Here is a 17636-nt window from a genome sequence, read left to right as displayed (position 1 = left end):
AGATCATGCAGTAAATGGGATACAGGTTTGAATTTAGGAATTTTCAGAAGTGTCCGTGCTACAGCGTTCTGAAGAGACTGCATTTTTTAGCAGATATTTGGAAGCCCCTAGATAAAGGGAGTTGCCCTAGTCAATTTTAGATGTGATGAGGGTCATCATCACTGTCTTCTGCAGGTCAAAAAGAATGTACGGAGGACTTTTTGGAGAACACGCAGCATGAAAAAACCTCCCGAAATTACTGCATTAATTTGAGCAGAAAAACACAATTTTGTGTCAAACCAGACTCCCAGGTTTTTTGCCTTCTGCACAGGCCTTGGAAGGTTGCCCAACTCTGCCGGCCATCAGGACACATTCCAGAAGGAGGTCTCTCTCCCAAAGAGTAATACCTCCGTTTTGTCCGAGTTTAATTTGAAGCAGTTGGTCCGTATCCAACTCGCCACTGCCGTCATGCAGCTGCAAACATTTACAGCGCCTTTCTCAACCTGAGATGAGATGGATACCACTATCTGTGTATCATGCGCATATGACAGTACAGTCAGACCAAAAATGAGGATCAACTGCACCAGGGGGGTCACATACACATTAAAAAGAGTGTGACCAAGTGGCGAGCCCTGCGGCACCCCACAGGGGAGCGAGAAAGAATTTGATTTTGCGTCTCCCATCTCCACCCACTGAGTTCTATCTGCCAGAAAGGACCCCAGCAGCGCTAGTGCAGATTTCCTGAAACCCAAGGCAGACAGACGCTTAATGAGTAAAGCAAGGTGGACCGTCTCAAAGGCGGCAGAGAGATCCAGGAGGATTAGAGCCACTCTGCCGCCTTTGTCCACCCTTGTTCTTACCTCCTCTGCTGCAGCTACGAGAGCTGATTCTGTGCAATGGTTAGTTCTAAACCCATATTGGGCCGAATCTAGCAGTTGATGTGTGTCCAGAAAGGCTGGAATTTCTTCGTTCATAGCCTTTTCTAGCAGTTTATCAGGGAAGTCGAGAGATAGGCCTGTTGCTTTCCACAAGTTTTGGGTCCAGGGAGGGTCCAGAGCTGAGCACCTCATTCAATAGGACTCTAAGTGGTCCAACCACCATGCTGACCACTTTGTTAAAAATCAGGGAGGGACAAGGATCCGAAGGGGCACCATACTTATTGGCGCTCATAAGGCTGATAATTCTCATCCATGAGAGAAGAGAGAACTCCACATATAGCAGAGGAGCTCCGTCCCCTAAGGATATCACTGAGGTAATGGCATCAGTCTGATGAAGGGAAAGGTTGGATCTACATGAATTTATAGAGAATGCTTGAAAGACAGTGTTGACCTTATGTTGAGAGAACTCCACCATGCTAACTCCAATCACCTCACAGATTGACAAAAATGTCCATCAGAGGACCAATGGTAAACAAGTGGGCCTAGAAAACACTTGATCAAAAAGAAGAAGGTAAAACTTCCAGCGGGAAGAAATTAATGCTGTATCTGGCCTGCAATCCAAAGTGGTCAACCTGAAATTGTGACATTGTCCTGGTTCGGCGTGACCAGATATGAGCAGTTGACGCTTAGCTAATGTTTGCCTATATGTTTAATCTAAAATTGTAAGAATTTATAACTCTGGTTCTACTGATAGGATTTTTGTCATTTTTGGTGTTATTATAGTTTTTAAACGATCCACTGTTTTTCTAAGTCTCTTTGGAACTTTTCTTGGGTTTTGTTCTTACTTTATTAGTGTTTGTGTGCTGCATGAATACCTTACACATTGTCTCTAAGTTAAGCCTGACTGATTTTGTGCCAAGCTACTAGAAGATTTAGGAGAGGTTTATTCAGTGACTTTTGTGGTTCACCCTTAAAAGGATTGTGAATAATATTTGAAGGGGCCTCTCACCACCTTCAAACAATGATGCAATTACTTACCGATGTTGAATAAAAAAACATTTCCAATGGCCAGGGCTGAAAAACATAAGTGAGCATAGCTGACCAACTGGGGGTCACTTGGATACTTTAACTTTGTTAATAGATTGATAAAGAGGATGTTTAAACTGAATGAAAAAATTGAAATGATTTCATATGTCCACCTAGAACGCTGAACATAGAGCTCACTCACTCCTTACGTGCCGAAACTGGAGTCACTTTTCACCGGACTCTGTGCTTTTAAACTGGCTACTGGGTGAAGAAATATTATTGGGACAACTACTTCAGACTGATCCATAGAGGACACTGAGAAACGGGGCCATTAAGTAGAAGGATACTAACTGAAGTTACCGGGACGGAATTACAACCAAATCTAAGTCTGTTTTCAGACAAGAAGAGTCTTGAGATATGGACAGCCCTCAGGAGGTCACAGATCTATTCTCAACTGCGACGAAACACATGCTGGCTTTGGGGATAAAGATAAAGAATTGGACAACCGACAGAAAGAACAAATAACTCACTTGTGGATTTTTTTATTCAATTTTGAATGAATTATATGTACTATATGCAAGCTGTGCTGGAGGCTGAGACGCCATTGCCTCTAAGTAAAGCCTGACTGTTTTTGTGCTAAGCTACCAGAGGATTAAGGACAGGTTTGTTCAGTGACTTTTGTGGTTTGCCCTTAAAAGGGTTGTGATTATTATTTGAAGTGGCCTCTCACCACCTTCAAACAATGATGCAAATAATTACATATATTGATTAAAAAATCAATTCCATTGGCTGGGGCTGAAAAATATAAGTGGACATAGCTGACGAACTGGGGGGGGGGGTGTCACATAGATATTTTAACTTTGATAATAGATTGATGAAGAGGATGTTCAAACTGAATGAAAAAATTGAAATTACTTCATATGTGTGTGTTTATTGGGTAGATTGCACAACATTAAGGATGTAAGGATAACTATGTGTTTTTAGGGTACATTAATACATACACCATATATGTTCAACCCCTTTGAAAATCTAATACTTCTGGTAAACAATCTTTTGGTTAAAAATATTTCTAAAAACAGAGATGGTCTTCATTAAAAATAAAAAGTCTTAAAGATGTTTTTGGGAAAAGTATCAAAATGCTGACTGTCACAATTTGTTCAAAGTACACAATGAAATCCTGAAAACAGCATAAATTGCTAGGAATTGAAGTTCATACTTTTTAAATTTATTTATTAATTATTTCAGAGAGCCCAACAGCTTTCATTTTCTGTCAGACACTTCACTTTAAAACTAGCATTGGCAAAGCCCACAGGTCTTGCGTTTGGGGCCTATTATGTTTGATAATGATTTTAGCCACGTGGAACAGCATTGTGAATATAGTACCATATAGCTGAATAATTTTTGTAAAAACTTTTGAGGCTTGCTTGCACTGCCTACAAAATGACACAGCCTTTTTGTTTTTCTTTTTAGTTAACAATCGAAATTGATGGGTATCTACAGAGAAAATAAAATGTGCGAGTAAACTTTTTTTCTAAAGTGGGTGGGGAAAAGCAACATGGAGTTGTGAAAGCAACACAGAAGGGCGTGGGCGAGGGTAAGGAGCAGTAAGGGGACGAGGGACAAAAGTATCCCGGGGTGCCAGTGGGAGTGGATGAAGCAAGCCAAGGACACAGGTAAAGGAGAAAACCGGGTTGCCTGGTAATGAGGACCAAATAGGCCCATGACAGCAATGTGGAGGTGGCAGGGAGAAAGTACACAGGCCAGAAGACAACGTGGGGATAGTGGGAGAGAAGCACATGAGTGAGAGAGAGAGTGATGGAAGGGGTTAGACAAGAGTATGAGAAAGACAGTGGAAAAGTAAATGTAAATAAATGTTGTAGACTTGTAAAGCGCACAGCTACCCCAGCAACGGGGCGTCCCGGCGCTGTAGACCGCTGGGGAACCCGTCCTGGCTATCCCTGTGAGAGGGTCCCTTTCTGGGTATCTCCAAGGTGAAACCAGGCATCCCCGGCGTCTGTGGGGGGCCGTTGTAGAGATGAGGCAAGCTTTTGTTAATTGCTTAAACAAAAACAAAAAAGTAGCGCTTGTAAAAGTGAGCAGTGGAAAGACAGAGGGCCTGATTTAGATTTTGGCGCTAAAGGTCCCACTGTCGCTTTTTCAATGGTTTCACTTTGCGTTCCGCCCACCCTACAGATATATGTTGGCGGGTTCCTGGGTGAAAGACTGCTAGCGTCCTGTTACCTCTCACAGGAATCTCACAGTGCTACATGCAATTCGCGTAGTGCGAAGTAGCACGAACTTTGCAAACTACGCGAGCGTAGCGTAGTGCTTTGCCCAGGCTTAGTATGGACCAATGAACCTGGGATGGAACACACTGCGCAGTTTGAATTTAATGTTCTTCGTGGATAACCATACTCGGTCCCTTACGGCATACTGTGGGCCGTCACTTCTGTGGCGGTCTTCCCTTCGCTTGTACACCAGTTTAGCCTGCAACAGCCGCTTCCTTGTCTTTCTATGTATGGCGCTTATGGTCTTTATGTGAGCTCGAACCGAGGGTTGGTCGGCTAGATTGTCAGGTGTGCCTATGGGCAGCGTCTGCGTGTTGTACCCATAGTTAGCTATGAAGGGTGATACTCCTATAGAACAATGCGTAGCGTTGTTGTATGCCAACTCCGCCATCCACAACAGGGAAACCCAGGACTCTTGGGCCTCCTTGGCATAACACCTCAGATACTTCTTTAAGGTCTGATTCAGTCTCTCCGTTTGACCATCAGTTTGGGGATGGAAGCTCGTTGAAACTGCAGAGTTGATCTGTAATGCCTTACACCATATCCTCCAGAAGCTAGCAATAAACTGTGGGTCTCTACCGGAGACTATCACCTTGGGTATGCCGTGTAGCCTTATGACATTGTTCAGCAGCAGTTGAACGGTTTGTCCCGCCGCCGGCAGATTCTTGCAAGGAATGAAATGGCCCATCTTGGTAAGGCTATCCATTACCACTAAAATGGCTGAACACCCCTGATCCATAGGCAACCCCGTGATGAAGTCCAAGCTTATTTATCCTTTTTCCGACGCAACTGAAGAGAGCACGTACATGTGTCACGGATAGAAAGACCGAGGGCATATAACTGACCAACAAAATTGATAAACTTGGCAGTTAATTACAATTGAAGCACCCCTTTTGATGGCATCGGAGTGAAAACTGTATTTTAATCAAGTGTATTTCTATAAAGGTTGCCCTCGATCTCAGAGTGACTACTATTCAAATCAGCATTCTTATAAATGACAGAAATTAATCTTTCATCATTTATTTAATGTATCATATTCCTTAGAGAACTTTCAGAGGCACCAATTGAACATATGCTGAAATTGAACAATTATAAGAAACGATAATTGTTGTCTATTTGTTAAAGAGTCCTGAAGAAGGTGGCATATTGATTTCTTCCCACCGAAACGCAGCGTTGACAACTGTTTTAGAGTGAATTGTTTTAAATTATATTTCTTGCATCACAGGTTTGAAAAACACTATAAATTTTGTTATAAAATTGTTCTTCTTCTCCGCCTATGAATGTACTTACCAGAGGAAATTCATTTCATAAAGAGAAACATTTGATTAATATCTTTAGAAGGATTGTGATTGAATGGTAGGATAAGTTGAGAACATATGCATTTATGACACAATATATACTCTTTTTAACAAAATGTTTTAAAATGTTTGTGTTAAACCAAGTGTAATTTTGTAATAATTAAATACATTACTGATGAGTTTTGCAGATATATGAGTTCAGTTGCTTTTTATAATAGTGTATGTTTGAATCAATAATTTTGTTAACAATTGGGTTCAATAAACTGATAGAGCAGGGGATAATTTTTATTTTAATTGTAGTTAACCCTATCCCCTATGCCAAATAGGATACCTCTTAAATTGTTGGGAACAAGCTTATGTTCTGCCAGGGCTGCTCAGGGGTGGGCATAGCAACAAGTTTACCTTTCTTTTTACTTGTTTCCCCTTTCCCTCTGGTGCACACTTCGCATCCTGCTACCCATAGACGGACATCCTTTAGCAGAGAGTCCCACCAGAAATGACGTTGCACCAAATGGATAGTTTTAAGGACACCTGGATGTCCAGCCAAGGGGGACTCATGAAACCAGGCATATTCCCTTTTTCTTAGGGCAGGCGTCGGGAGATACAGGCTGTTGTTCTGGAACGGCAAGCCTTTCCTGAGGTCACGGTTAACATCCTCCTCTGCCCTCCTTTCCCATTCCTCTGTACGTTTCTGTTCAATCACTTCCTCCAGGTATTTGTCTGTCCTGAGAACACATAACACCTTGGCTGGATCGATGAGCGTTTCTGCCGGTTTTGTGGCCGTTATACCAGTGAAGTCTTGACGAGACAAAAAATCAGCCTTGCGGTTTTCCATTCCTGGTCTGAAGGTGATAAAAAAAGTCATACTCTGAAAAAAAAGCATCCACCTCATCTGTCTCTGCGAGAGGTGTTGGGCGGTCTTCAGGTATTGCAGATTCCTATGATCTGAGTACACTGTGATTGGGTAGCAGGCTCCCATTAGGTACTGCCGCCATTCCTGGAAGGCCTTTTTTATTGATAACAGTTCCTTTTCTGCCACATTGTAGTTTTGTTCTGCGGGGTTCAGCTTTTTGGATAGATAAGCCACAGGATGCAGCTGTCCCGTATGTTTGTCTCGTTGAGAAAGGATTGCCCCTACGGCTTCATCTGACGCGTCTGCTTCCACTATGAAAGGGATCTCTAGTCGAGGATTTCTGAGCATTGGCACTGACGTGAAAGCTTGTTTCAGAAAGGCAAAAGCGGCCGAGGCCTCACTGGTCCACACGAATGGAACCCCCTTCTTGAGTAATCTGGTGATTGGGACAGCTATCTGGGAAAATCGCAGTATAAATCGGCGATAATAGTTCGCGAATCCCAAAAAGCATTGTACCTCTCTTACGTTCTTAGGGATGGGCCATTCCTGCACTGCTTGCACTTTACATTCTGCCATACCTAACCATTCAGGACTAAGCACAACCCCTAAAAACTCAACTTCATGCACCCCGAATTCGCACTTGCTGAGCTTGCAAAACAGGTTATTTTCTCTCAACGTTTTCAACACTTGCATGACTTGTTCGTGGTGTACCTCGTTCGACTCAGAGTAAATCAAAATATCGTCTGTGTACACCACTACAAAGCGATCCACGTATTCCTTCAAGACATCGTTCAGGAAATACTGAAACACTGCGGGGGCGTTACAGAGCCCAAACGGCATCACAGTATACTCGAACAAGCCATATCGTGTCTTAAAAGCGGTCTTCCACTAATCCCCCTCTCGAATCTGAAGAAAATTATATGCTTCCCTCAGGTCTAGCCAGGTATACTGTGGCTTCTCACACCTGGTCCAATAACACCGCAATAAGCGGCAGAGGGTATATGTTGCGTACAGTGTTCTTATTTAAAGTTCTGTAGTCGCAACAGGCTCTTAGCTCACCACTGGCTTTAGCTATAAAAAACAGAGGGGAAGCCACTGGAGAACGTGATGGTCTAATGAAACTGATATCAAGGAAGTGGTCAAGGTATTCCCTAAGGTGTCTGGTCTCCGGGTCCGACAATGCATACACCCTACAAGCTGGGATGGTCGCCCCTTCGATCAAATTGATCTGACAGTCATATATCCTGTGAGGTGGGAGCTGCTCTGCCTGGGTTTCACTAAATACATCAGCGAATTGAACATACTCTGGCCGTAACGCCACCTCCTTCTCCGCCACTGTAGCTACACAAAACGGGTGAGCCAGGGTTGCTGCTTGAGACAAGTGGTCCTGAGATAGATGTTCTTGACATTCCTCCGATAAAAACTGTATCATCTTATTTCTCCAGTTTGTGGTGGGGTTATGGTGCCAGAACCATGGCATGCCCAAAATAATCTCATACTGTGGTGCTTCTATGATGTTTAATGCCAACTCTTCTAAGTGCTGTCTCTTCCCAACTGCTACTGACAGCCTTACTGTTTCTGTCTGTTCAGTGATAAGACCTGATGTAAGAGGCTTACCATCTACCCCTAATACCTCCTCTGGGTATCGCGGGGTACACTACCTAAGGCTAACTGTCTTACCAACCCGCTGTCGATAAAATTACCCGTAGCCCATGAATCCAACATGGCTAACACCTGAAACACCTGCTGTTTATGCTCCAAACCCATGGTAAGCACTGTGTGAGATTCGGTGTCCTTTAACCCTTTGCTAGACAAAGACGGAATCTCCCAAATCTTCTCCACCGGGGACACTGAAGGGTCATTACCAGATATCCCGGTATTGGTGCTAATGACTGAGACTGCTATCTTCTTATTCCTGTACGTCAGTACCTGTGTCAAAGGTTTAGAGGGGCAGTCTCGTACGTAGTGACCCCTTTTGCCGCAATACATGCACAACACTTGTGTACTTCTACTCTCCCTTTCCATGTGTGAGAGGGGTGCTCTAATCGCTCCAACCTCCTTAGGTTCAGCCATTGTCGCGGACCTCTCCGGAGGTTCCTATCAGACCGAGAGAAAGACCTCTCTCCCTTATGTCTCTAGCCCCCTCTTTCCGGCATGCGACCATCAAGTCTCAATGTGAGACTCATGAGATCGGTACAAGTGACTGGTCATGGATCTATCTGAGTGATGACATCCTTCAACTCGTCACACAGGCCCTGATAGAAAAGAGTCATTCTCTTTTCCTCAGGCCAGGCTGCTTCTGTTACCAACCGGTTGAAGGATGTAAGGTACGTTACTAAGTCATGTTTCCCTTGTTTTAACTTCAAAAGCTCACGATCCGCGCTGAAGGTGGTGGTTCGCCTATCAAACGCACCTTCTAATGCAGCACGGAAAGCATCCCAATCTGACAACACCGGCTCATAGTTTATGACCAGTGGAACAGCCCAATTCGCTGCATCACCAATGAGATATGATATTGCGAAAGTCACCCTTCAATGGTTGCTAGGAAACTATGAGGGTTTACAAGAAAAATTAATCATAACCTGCGTTAGGAACACCTGAATTTTTTGCAGATCCCCGGCATACCTCTCTGTGTTAGCTAATGGAATTGGAGGAGGAACAGTAACATGTATCTGAGGGGATGGAGAATCTACGTCAAAGGGATTCCTGGTCAACTTAATGACCTTATCATGCAAAGCTGCAGTTTCTGCTCGGAGGCTGCAAGTTCCTGTTGAACCACAACTAAAGCCTGTATGACCTCTTCCATGGATCCCGCCTATTGACCCACCAGAACCGGGAGGAGTAATTATTTCGTGGGTGTGTAATTCTGCAAGGATCTCGGTCTTCGAGACCATTTACTCCTCAGGGTCCAGCTGATGCAATAAGGGTTTCACCCCTTGACATCCCCAACTCCAACTGAAAGTTACGGAGTGTTAGGGCGATCAAGTGAGGGAAGGGTAGGATGGGAACAGCGGGGAGTAGAACCTATAAAACAAAGAACAAGGTAGGTGAAAACATATAAATGCAACACTACTATCAATGTGTCTCACTAAGCGTTCAGCTACCTGTCCACTCTGACGGATATCTGCGCCTTTCCTTGCTTCAGGAAACACCAGCTCAATCAAAGGCGGTTATGCCATAAGTACAAAAGAACACAACAGGTTACCACGCTCCTATACAATCGAATAACAAACACTTCCTTTCATTCCTTCAGTCCCAAAATACATACTGGTTCTATGCAAACAGGGGGATGCTATGTGGCTTTCTAAATAGCAGCAATTTCAACAAAGTCTTGAACAGAACAAAATGCCAAATTAAAGTCTCGCTCCCTAAAGTAAGCCTCTAATGTACCAAGCAAAATCTGGTGACCACTGCTTCCCATGGCTCAAAATATGGTTGCTGCTCCCTTCACAAAATTACCAACAAAACAATTGAATATAAATGAGGTTTTTCCACTCCTACCTCGGAGCGGAATCCAACTGGAATTCAGCGGTTACTCTCACCGCACAACGACCTTCAGTTTTGTTAGGCTCACAGCTGCTTGCCTCGAGACCCTCAGCACACTATTAAAGTCCAGTTTTCGGCGTCTCCACGGGAACTGGTATTTTCCCCTCGGAACGCCAGAAACTAAATCCAGGCACCGCGGTCACCTAATAATTGCTCAGCCGAGCACCACTAAACGGAATCGTTCAAGACACGAACCTTCTTCTTCTGGACAACTGACTCTCGCTTCCCGATGCCACTCTCACCCGGAAATGTCTATTTCAAAATTACGCACGAAACATTGCGTGCGTTGCATCCATTTATGACGCTATCTCCTCCCCCTCCTCCTTCGGCCATCTGGGAGATGTAGGAACAGACTACGTAGGCGCTGGACCCCCGTGTTTCCTGACAGGGACAACTAAATCTGTTCAGCAGAATAAGGCTGGGGTGATGGTGATGGAGCCGGTAGAGCCTGCACACATCTAAATACGATTGGCGGGACTCCGTCAACTTGATGGAGTACTTGGAACCTCTGCCACAGTGGCACGGTGGGAGTACCGCCAAGATCTAAAAAAGGCCCAAAGTAATGCGTCCATGCTTCAGGGGCAGGATAAACACAAAAAGAGGAAGAAAAGGTCAGACAGCAGATGAATAAGAAGCACGCATAACAGAGAGAAAATGAAGACAACAAGTGAGAAATGGGAGGGCTCTAAGCCTACTGTAAACCAACAATATGCCTCCAAAAGACAGTAGCTGAGACCTCAAAAGAGCTCTTGCACTAGGTTAAATTAATTTATTTTAATTTACTGCCAAAGTAGTGTCCACCATGTTGAATAAATACATTAAGAAAATTAAAATGGGTGCCGGCATTGTTCCACAAGCACACACATACACTGGCACGTGCATGCATCACCATGCATGCATATGTCTACAAAATAATAGTAATGATACATAGGCATATATGTTATTGCACTTTTTAAACAAAATTTGTTCTGATGCTGCACAGCACTGGCAGGTAGTGTTTTTCTTTGTCGATGTAGTATAGCATCAGAAAAAGACATCAGCAAAACCAATTGGCCAAAAAAGTGACAGCTATTAGCTTTGCCAACGCTTGTTTCATCTTTTTTTTACATGTATATATATATTTTGTTGGTCCTTAATACAGTCTGTGTATCATACTAATTTAGTGCATTTGAATAAATGTAATGGCATGGTTCACCATTGCTCTACCAGTATTTTTTTCAAACAACTTCCTTGGAAATCAGAGTTCAGCAAGAATTGTGCTAATCAGAATAACTGACCTAGTGAAGCCACAGTGAAATGTTTTTAGATACCCATCCACAAAACCCCCATTAACAATACTCACTGGGACTCTATTTCCTGCTTGTCTCTACCCTAGCGCTCTCTGGTCCTCGTGCAATACAGTGTAATCAAGTGCTTTACAGACAATGAGTTTATCAGTCTTGAGAACCAAACATGAATAATAAACTCTACGTGTAAATGACAGTGCATGAGTCACTAGTAAAACCCACCGCCTGTGAAGAATAGCACTCAATAAAGCTAGCTGGAGTGATTTTTAAGGCAAGCATTGCTTGTTATTGAAGAACAAAAACAACCATTGGCGACAGTATGGACTTTTGCATCCTACATTTTTCCTCATTGCCAGTAAAGGTTTTCACAGTGTAGCGGTGAATATTTTGAAGCACATATTCTGGGGTCCACACATAATGATGAAACACAACTAATAACAATATTGAATTATGTCTGGTCAGTAAAAAGAAACGTTTGTTTCAAAATGTTTGTTTGCTGATTAGTTTGATAAAACTTTATTCAGCTACATTAAAAAGTTAAACTACCAAAACAAAGTGAGCCAAGACCTTTTGATTTTACTAAAATTATATTTATAATATGCTTACTTAAAGGGCCTTTCAGCCAGTTCTTTTCATCCATTGATCTGCTGTTGTACCATTCTCATTTTGCTTCTATCCACTGCAGCATTTAGCATGGGACAATGTCAGCCTAATTAAGCCACTGGCTAACTGCACTTTGAGTGACTGCGCTTTGTTCATTCACCAGGAGCACATTTGCACCCAAGGTTGTACACATCAATGCCAGTGCTTTTGTTTTTACTTTGTTATTACTTTAATGTTGCCTTTGTGCTTAGAGCTTGATGTGATAGCAGGATGCGTTCTACCAGTTCTCCATTATGCTTTTGATGTGAGCACAGGGCACATTCCAGCTTCATCAGTTCCGGTCTCCTGCTAATGCTATTGTTTATTCCTTTTGAAGTGGCATTTGTGTATGCCTGCAGCTATTTTGCAACATTCCAGATTGTGTTCATTTGAAACTGTTCCTGATAAAGCCATCTTCTTTCTAGTATGCATGGAATGAATTGCATTAATAACTGCACCCCACTCTTGTATATCATGTTGGTATGAATTTTACTTGAAGACTATGGTTATACTTGTAAACCAAATTGGTATGCATGTCCTGCTTGCATGGGTTTCTAGTTTGCTTTCAGTGTTCTTGTCTGTTATGCTTATGTAGACATTTAATTACTGAATTATTTGTTGAAGCTATCTATCTATCTATCTATCTATCTATCTATCTATCTATCTATCTATCTATCTATCTATCTATCTATCTATCTATCTATCTATCTATCTATCTATCTATCTATCTATCTATCTATCTATCTATCTATCTATCTATCTATCTATCTATCCATCCATCCATCCATCCATCCAGCCATCCATTCATCCATCTATCCACCCACCTACCTGTCTGTCTGTCTATCTGTCTTTCCACCCTCTCTACCTAGTTGTAACAAAGATTTACAAAAACATTCCAATAAACAAATTTAGCCACTATAAGAGGCTGGCGGCTAACACCAGACCAATTGTTTTTTTAAGGTCTAGTGTTAGCAAAGAACTTTTCATTTTATTACAATTATGTGTATAACATAGTTAGTTATTGAGGTTTTCAGCCAGACTTCATCCATTCGTTAATTTTTGTGTTATTCACAGCAGCACACAGCAGGGGGTCATGGGTCAGACAACTATAGCTTTTGGCTGGCTTCGCTATGAGTTACAGCATCCTGCCCTTTCCCAAGGACCGCATCCACACGCAAAGTACCTCCCTTCGGTGCCAGGTACTGTTTTTGTAACGCATGTTTTTTTTAGACCCAAAAATATTTTTGACTTTAGCGAAAGTTTTTTCCAGATTCACGAGGGCCCAGCAGTTTTACCAACAATAACGTTTTGCAAAAAACATGATGAGAACAAAATATGAATTTCCAAGCCAGAATGCCTGGTGGCCAGCCCCGGACCTTTTGACTTTGACAAGGCTTGTTCGTAAATTGTAATGGTTTTCATTTAAAGTTCAATGGAAACATATTCCATGTTAGCATTTTACTGCTTTTAGTATAATGCATTAAAAGTAATATACTCATGCCATTCTTGTATTGACCATCTACTCTGGTTGGACCTGATTATCCATACACAGCTTGTGTTTGGTGTGAACAACTATTGATATCCTGCTAAGGCGTGGCTATACACATCTTCCTTTCTCACTATATACTCCGTCAAGCATTATAATACCATATTTTAGTTTCCTCTTAAACTGAAGTGCAAGTGGCATAACATTGTAGATCAGAGTACAGACCCTTCAGAGCAGGCATGTCCATCTTAAAATCACATTAACAAGTGTAGTTTGCCCTCACCTAACAGATTCTAAATTCCTACCTGAAGCATTGCATCCTCCTCCCATTCACTGTTTCCCATTTACTGAAAGACTAAAAATGAGAGTCCAACGCAGAAGCCCAATATGCACCAATTTGTTTGGCATTTACAAGTGAGTATGATGGTTTTACTGAAAGTCTGTGCCACAAAAATAGAAAGGAAATAAAGAAAATATGCCACACCAAAACGGCAGCCATAAGCTTGAAATAAACATTTCTAATTGGAAAAAACATTCACTGATGTGGCTCTTTTGCCAATTATGTATTTTAGCTAAAAATTATTTCCGTTTTGCCATGCATGTTAATATTAATATTGTTTATGACTCAGGCAATGTTTAATCACAACCTAACAAAACATTCACATTGCAGGCAAATACAACGTGTCAATATTACTTAAACGCTGTATAAATATACCACCATCTAACTGGGCACCCCAAAGTGCAGGCAATATAAAAGAAAACAGTATTTAAAGTTAATATAAAAATAACATATTAAAGTACTCTTTGAAAATGCTTTGTAAGTCATGCGAAAGGAAATATTTTTAGGTGGGTGTGACAAATGCGCACAGACTTTGTGCAGCCACTCAAAGTGAAGGGAGCCAATGGGTAGAACGGTATGCAGGTGTGGGCAAAAGCAAAATGTGAATGGCAATTTAAGAGATCAATGGATGAAGCCCACTGACCAAAAGCCACTCTCTGTATGTATAATATATATATGAATTGTTGGGGAAAACAATAGTTTGGCTAGACTGAAAGCCCAGATTTAAAAATAGGTGGACCAGGTTTGGAAAGAAGGAGCCTGAAAACTTCCAGAACAACTCCCAAATCCGAAAATGGCTGACTAGTACATGTCAGATAACATGATGACAATCTGGTGAGGTGTCTTATCTGAATGTTCACCAAACATACCTTTGTTTCGTGATTGACTGGCATAGAAGAGATGCAAGGAAACTGTACCTGTTTTAAAATGTATGCTTGAATTTGGGGGGAAAAATGAAACCATTATTACATTCCATAGTTCATTTAGAGTGAAATGTAGTGTGATGTGTGTAGTTCTTTCATGAATTACATGTTTTTAATGTGGAAAAAGTTTGGAATTTTGCATGGATCTAGGATGCTCGTTAGTTCTGTTCATCTAGATTACATTGGCTTCCTGTGAAGACATTTGCGAGTGTGAAATTGTTTTAAAATGTCCACAAGTAACTTCACCTTAAAATGTACTTGGAGATCCTGGAATTGCCACGTCTTACTAATTTGATTACTCTTTGCCACCATATTAGAATGGAGCATCACACAATATAGTTATCATTATTTGCATTTGATTATCAACCAATAAAGATGGGTTTGTTGAAGTTTCAAAAGTTTATTTTCTCTCTAAAAGATTAGTCTGTATTTTTCTTCTTTTTACTCAGAGTAGTCAAATAGATCCAATTACAGAAACTGTCATTTCATTAGCATAAATGAGCATACAAAAAAATAAAAGCGTGTTCCATTCAGAATTTAGTCCCTAGTCTAAACTAAATGACCTATCCTATCAAGAACCCAGAAAGAGCAGGTAAATTCTGGAGCAAAATTAAATAACTAAGAAGGGTAGAACTCCCTACAAAGGGTAGTTCAGAGACTCAGCTGAATTCTCCAAACAGCTGCAGTAGCAACCCTTAAGACAGGGAGAAGAGAAGAACCAGAGCAGTAGCTATGATTGTCTGAAAGTCTCCACACTTAGAGCAAGGATAATTGAAGATAATCACTGTTAGCAATAGCTTATGGTAATTCAGGGATGTTGAATTCCTATAGCCTGGTGCCCACGACCCCCTAAAGCACAAACCCTTTGGCCAGCTTGCAGTACCACATTATGGATCAGGGAAGGGCACTGGCTGCAGTTAAGGTGATATTTGCATTCATATGTTAATGCTGTTCAAACGTGTATTTATGGTTCGTAATTGAAAGCCTTTATCATTAGGGTGAGCACTTTAAGTAAATGTTGTAAGCTCTGACTCCAATACTGACAGTGGTTCCTGTATAAAAATGTGTACACACGTTTTCAACGTTTAGCAATATGAGGCTATCTATAATGCTCCCAGAATGCCCTCTGATTGGATGCAAATATTTGCAGAAGCTTGAAAGCAAAATTGCTTTTTCCATGCTTTCAAAATAAAATGTTAATAAAAAAATGAAAGCAGGAAAACATTTTTTTGCTAAACTACTGTAAAATTCCAGGTACCATTTCTATGGAGCATCATTTAGTAACGTATTGATGCATGCTAGTATTTCCCAAAAATATTCATAATTGAAAATCAGTTTAACCAGTTTTAATAAGATTATGGGAAACAAAAATAAACGAGCATTGGCAAAGCTAATAGGTCTGAAATTGGTGGTCAGCTTTTTAATTTTGTCAATGTGACTTGTTTTGGAATAGCTTTTGTAAAACCTTATTGGGGTGGGAGCTGCCGGACTCTCACCATTATAACAAACATTGGCAAAAGCAAAAGTTGTGTTTGGTTAAAAAAGCACACACTGCCACAGTAGTTACTGGCACTGAACAAAACTACTTTGTTTGCCAATATGCTCTTGTGAAAGAGCAAAATGCTGTCACTCACAGTGAAGCCAACCGATACAGAGAGAGAGAGAGACAGAATTTTAATAAACACAAAAGGTCACGGTCAATGCCAGACTAAATTAGGGGCCCAATTATTAAGGAAAGTCTCAAAAGTGCAACCATGTTATCTGTCCTTGCATTAAGTGCCGCTAGACGGCTTTCGTCAATTCCCAAGAATTTGCAGAAGTAGGACAAGAAATAGTACTCCTAGAAAATATTTGTGAACTGCATTTTAGCATGACCAAATATGCATGTGTAGATTTGGCCATGCGAAAATCTGAGTGTTTGCAAGTTCACTTTCCATCCAACCACTTTTTTCCCCAACTCTGGAAGAAGGTTTACATCAGTCATTGCACAGACTCAAAAGGGCATTCTAACCCGAAAACTATTGCTTGCCACTACCTTCAGCTCCAGTATGTAGATCTGAGGAAACAAGGCAACATAAGGGGATTGCAGGTATTCAAACACTACTATGTTATGAGCCCTGACATCATCAGAGAGGCTATATCAGAGCTCTTATATAATGAGTTTGCTGCCATAATTTGTCGCCACACTACATGACACCAAAGGGACAACTGGATATCGTTACAGGACAAGTAGATTTATGAAGCAACCTGCCCCATGGACAAGTAGATATTTTATTAAATTCCACACCCCTGTAATTCGAGCTAGCATCATAAAGTGCTGAGGGGCACGGCAAGGTAGGGGTGCATAGAATGCCTTGACTTTCCAGTTAGGAACATGTACTATATAGAAAAGCCACTAAACATTTAGCAAAAATAGACGAATATGTCATCAACGTCCAATGGAGGAAGATCTTCCGATGGTCCGTCATCTTCGTCCTCGATTCCCACAGTAAACGTCCATGTCGATATGAAGTCACTTAGATGTGGCTACAACTTATTACAATAAGATACAATGAGAACCTTTTTGCAAGCCTACTCTATTAGCTGCTTGGTATCCCATCGTGTAGCAATCAGCTGTTCTACGAAATGAAACATTAAAATCTGGTATGTCTTAGTTAGATCACGAAATTTAGTACTAAATAGAGTGAAATCATATGATATGAGGAAAAGAGAAATACAATTTTCAGGATAACGGCATATTTTCTAAAGAGGTCACGTTCTACAATTCAGTTATAACATTAATTCATCTTTTGTGTAAGCATTCATATTCTTAAAGAGATAGAGAAGAATAAAAGAATAGTGAGGCCTAGCAGTGCAAGCAATAGAAATAAGCAGCATTTTCTCTTTTGCATGTTTAATAAAGGCACATTTTTCTAACGTGTATTTTATTACACATTTTGATGCTAATGTCAAGACACATTTCTATATTATTAGGTGGTAACTGTTTTTCATAAAACTTTTCAATTCCCGCACAATCATTATGTTAAAATTATCAGGAGACCAAAAAAATGTTGTTCAAGTAAAATGCATTCCCTGAACAAGGATTTTTGAT

This window comes from Triturus cristatus, chromosome 10, assembly GCF_964204655.1.
Source record: "Triturus cristatus chromosome 10, aTriCri1.1, whole genome shotgun sequence".
In the NCBI taxonomy this organism is placed as follows: domain Eukaryota; kingdom Metazoa; phylum Chordata; class Amphibia; order Caudata; family Salamandridae; genus Triturus; species Triturus cristatus.
This window is presented reverse-complemented; position numbering follows the sequence as displayed.